Source organism: Rousettus aegyptiacus, unplaced genomic scaffold (genome assembly GCF_014176215.1).
Source record: "Rousettus aegyptiacus isolate mRouAeg1 unplaced genomic scaffold, mRouAeg1.p scaffold_m13_p_10, whole genome shotgun sequence".
Lineage (NCBI taxonomy): Eukaryota > Metazoa > Chordata > Mammalia > Chiroptera > Pteropodidae > Rousettus > Rousettus aegyptiacus.
In genome coordinates, this window is record NW_023416285.1 from 80,110,454 (window position 1) to 80,115,244 (window position 4,791).

General features: G+C 45.7%; 1 long non-coding RNA gene across 1 annotated transcript; it reads right to left on the bottom strand.

Moving 5' to 3' along the window:
• Positions 1-709: 709 nt before the first annotated feature.
• On the bottom strand, positions 710-3,792 carry LOC107503852. Its single transcript, XR_001595317.2, has 3 exons — positions 3,659-3,792; positions 3,139-3,249; positions 710-1,628 (listed from the first exon to the last, which is right to left on the bottom strand). It is a non-coding gene; the product is annotated as an uncharacterized LOC107503852 (long non-coding RNA).
• Between the last annotated feature and the right edge of the window lie 999 nt (positions 3,793-4,791).

Genomic DNA, 4,791 nt, shown 5'->3' on the forward strand with positions numbered 1-4,791 from the left:
CAGTCTTAGCGCATGTCACTCAAAAGTTCAAGGCATCCTGGTCAAGGCCAGGTGGAAAATTCTTGGCCACACTACATGAGCATAGGATGGCCGAGCAGGCATTAATAAAAGATTAATGGCCTAATTTATGTTCATTTATTTTACTGCAAGCTCAATAAACAGTCATGTTTTTCTCAGATCAAACATTAAAGGAATCCAACGACCAAAGTGGTATCTTTGATGTGGAAGCAGTGCTGAGGGCACTTGAACATGACCGCTACAGTTTTTATTGCTTTGTGCATAAAGAGCTCTGAGAGTGTTTTCAGAGCAGGCCTGAGTGAGGCCTTTCCATTCCGTCGGCCTCCACGGAGCGTCTGCAAAGTGTTTCTCTCTGTTCTTGCCGTTTCACGCTGTGGTCTTACATTTTGAATCCGTCTTCCCTAAGTCAGGGCTTTTCCTGGCTGATTGCTTGTTGGTTATTCTCAGCTGGAACTTGCCTGTGATGTTTCATGCCGTTTTCCTCTCTTGCCTCATTTCTGATTATTCTTGTCATTCTTCAGTGTTCTCTGCTGGTTTGAGTCTTTCATAAGATTTTCCTCTACAGGTTTTCAGTCTTACACATTGTTTGACCATATTTACTCAGCAATAAGCAAACAAACAAACAAACAAACAAAAATAAGCCAATTAAAAGATGGAGTAAAATTTGAAGAGATTAAAAAAAAAAAAAAAAGCTTCCGACTGCTGTAAACGGCCTTCTCTCGCTGCTTCCGAGAAGGGCCGACATTGGGACCACGTATGGGCGTGCTGAAGACGCAGGCCCAGGAGTCCTTCCAGAGCCACGCACTCACGTCCCTCTCCTGCTGTTGAGCTCTTTCTCTTCTCTCTTTTACCTCCGTGGTCACGACAAGGTTGAGGAAAGAGAAGAGAGTGGCTCTTGATGAGGGAGTGTTTGGATGGGCACCAGAGTGACCGCGGGGCTCAGACAGAACCCCAGGCTCTGTAATGATGGCCGATTGAGTGCTACTTCCAAACACAAAGAAAGACATCTAAACAGGCCGAGGAGAACGTCCTTTCAAAATCACATTTCTCCTTTATTTCATTTTAAATGTGACATTTCCTTTGTGGAGGTAAGAGCAGGCCCCTCTCCACTCACTGCTTGGGTGGTACAGTGAATTGCACAGTGCGTCCCCAGACTCATGCCCACCTGCAGCCCTAGAATGGGGCTTTGTTTGGAATGGGGTCTTTGCAGATGTTGTTAGTTATGGATCTCAAGTTGAAATCCTCTTGGATTTAGGGTGGTTTCTAAATATGATGACTGATGAGAAGAGGAGAGGACACAGAGAGACATAGAAGGAAAAAGGCCACATGAAGACAGAAGCAGAGACGGGAGTGATGCTACCACAAGCCAAGGGAAGCCTAGGGCCACCAGAAGCAAGCAGAAGACTGATACAAGTTTTTTAAGGAATTGCTTTGGAAGCAGTGGCAGCAGTTGATTTAAGAGGTGAGGGATGAGTAAGCAGGAAGAAGTAAGAGACACCTTTGGGATGAGGGAGAGTCACTCCATTCTGAAGTACATTAGCAGCCTCAGGGAGGGTAGGTAGAGTCCAGTGTGGCTCCCAGGTGTCTTGCATGGGGCTGAGTATCTGGTACTGGAAAATATAAGAAATAGAACAAGCTTAAAGTGGCAAAGATAAATTTGAGGAGCCCATGGAACGTTCAAATGGAGGTGTCCAGTATCGGCTGGACGGATAGGTCTGGAAGTCATGAGGGAGGTGGAAGCTATCACTGGGAGACATCAACCAAGATGAAAGCAGGGATTGGATGAGACCACCCTGGTTGGGCATAGAGTTAGAAAGGAAGGAAACGCAAGGACAGACTTCTCGAGAATGAGAAGCAAAGACACTCACCATGTGAGCACACTGTGCCCAGTGCATGCTAACAAGCAAGGGCCTTTTTTTTTTTTTTTGATAGACAGTGTTTTTAATGATTCTGTTTGTTCGTGTTTTCTAAAACTTATGAATAATAAACTAACATGGCTAATGTGGACAGGATAATAGACCTCAGAGTCAAAGGAAGATAATTATGATGAAGAGAAACATCAGACTCAATCATCCAAAATAAACACAGGAAATAGGAGTGACAGACGGTAAATTGGTTGCAGAAAACAAATGGGATTTCCTGTTAGTGGGAGAAAGTAACAAAAAAAAAACCTTAAAATATTTGAAAAAGGGCTTCATCTTGGATTGATGGTATAGTCCAGCAACACACCTAAGGTAGGTGTGAGAGCTATCCACGTCTTTCCTAACTAGTGTAACCAAAGTCATTCTTTTCTCCTTCTGTCAACCTACCTGGGCTCTTTCTGTGGTCCTACAATCATTTGTCACTTGTTAACAACCTCTGGTGAAAAATTTCATCTAGATAAAGCAACACTTGATTGGAGAATTCTTCCAAGAGGAGGGCTACAGAAAAGGGAGGAGGAGGAAGAGTGTCTGTCCACTTAGGCACACACTCACCTGTGGCACAGGTTTGTTGCAATATCTTCTTCCTTCTACCTATGAATACTCAACACTGAGTTCAAGAGTCACTCTTTTTGAGAAACTGCCCTGATCACTACACAGCTCCCCACCCCACCCAGAGGCAAGGTTAGGGATTCTTCTCTGAGACTCTGTTGATCTTATTTACATTTGTCTCTCCCTGGAGTTTAATTCATTTCATAGCCACCTGTTTATCTGCCTTTCTCCACCATCTCTGTGAGTTCCTTGGGACAGGGGACCAATCTTAGTCGTCTTTGCAGAAACAGCACCCAGCATGGTGCTGTCCCAGAGCTCAAAAACAGTGACGCTGACCAACCTGCCCGCTGCCTGACAGCAGCCCAGGGACCTCACCCAGTACAGGTTAGCTGGCCTTGACCCCTGCCCTTGGCCTGACCCAACTCTCTTCTGAGTATCTTCCTTGTCCACCTGTTCTGCCTCTCCTTAATGTGAGGACAAGAGCAAGGAGAACCCAGGAGAGGAAGAAATGGAAAAATTTCTCCCAGGCAGAGGAGGGAAGAGATCCAAGAGGAAATGACAGGCAGCCTTGAACTTGTAGCAGAGAACCCATCACACAGAAAAAAAGGAGAGACAATTGAAACCTGTTGGGGATGGACACGAACCCTACCTTCTGTCACATAAGACGCTGCTGATCTTCCCTTCATTTAGAGGCAGTGAGGATGGTTTCCTTGACGGGTCTGCTGCCTGGATATGTTACAGTTCTTACAGCGGAATTTGACTATTGAGAGAAGCGCATCCTCACAGTTATTCGGTTAGAACACCAGTGTGGAGAGAACCTCTTCTACAGCACGATACTGTTTCTGAAAGCACATTCCTATCCATTATCTCATCAATCCTACTGGAATGCAAAATGTGTCTTATTCTCACAATCTTTAAGTATGAAAAACTTCAAACACAAAAGTAGAGGGTAGACTGCAACAGACCTTCAAACCCAGACTCCTCTTTCAACAATTATCAACATTTTGCCCACCCTGTTTCATTTGTTCCCTACCTCCTTCTTTTTTGTTAGAGTATTCTAAATCAAATCCTAGGTAACTTTGTTTTCTCAAAGCCATATTACACCACGAAAAATACAAATAATTTTTTATATTATTTAATAAAGTCAATTGTAGAATAAGTATGCTTACCCATTTTTTTTCCCACAAAAAAAACTGAAGCTAAAAGACAAAAGCGGTGTGCTCAAGGTCACGTGGCTGTAAGGAAGGGCGCTGCGCCGGAACTGGGCTCCTCTGACCGTGCGCTGCAACGCGCTTCCCGCCGTAGGCCCGTAGGCCCCGTGCTTGAGAAGTGGAGGAAGTGGGGAGCAGTCATGGAGCCTCAAAGGCAAAACCCAGCTGGTGCATTTCTCAGTAGTTAGGATATTGCAGCTGCAACCTTTTGTTCTCTGTGAGATTTGTTCAAATCCTTTCCCATAATCAACCCAAATAGTGCATGGTAGACAGAATCCCGCCCCCTACCCCGCTCCCCCTGCTGCTCAGCCTCTCTGCAGCCGTCCTGTGTGCTGGGCGCTCCGAGGCTCCCACTGTGTGGTAGGGAGGAATTGGCTCCATGCGGTGTTCTCTGGATGTCAGTAATAGTGTGAGGTCTACTTCCTGTATTCTGTCACTTCCCGAAGCCTGGTGAGCGTTGGCAAGAGAAAGGAAAAAGAGCCTGGAAGTGTGAAGGGGAAATCCATGTGCTACCAAACCTTCTTTTGGAGAGGAGGGAGAGTCATGGCGGCCAGACTGGAGCCCTCCCAGGTAATGCTTCAAACGCATCATCAGATCCTGTCTCCTGGGCAGCGTCGCCGTCCCTGTTTGTATATTCAGTTCCTTATATACCTGTTCTGGATCTTTTGGAACAAGACAGCTATTGGCATTAATATAGGCAGAAAATGAGGTGATGGATGCATCATGCCACACCAGAGAATGAGAAAAAATCCAGGAGAAGGACCAAAGGAAAGAAGGCACAGGATGGAGTGGAGAGTGGGTCAGAGCAGCCTAGTCTGCGGAGTCCTCAGCTATGAAGTGTGTTTATTTTAGTCATCCTGAGTCATCAGCTTGACAGGCTTCCCAGCTGCAGGGCTGTGTCACCCCTGATGTTGAGATGTGGCTGGGAGGCAGAAAGCTTCAGAACAGAGGGAAAGCGGCTTTTAAATAATAGCAACAGCCAACAGAGACATGCTAGTGAGGGTCACGGGGCCAAGGCTCCTTCCTCAGCAGGTCCCGGAACCAAAAGATATTTCAGAGTGAAAAAAAAATTAAAGCTTATTTTTTTTTTT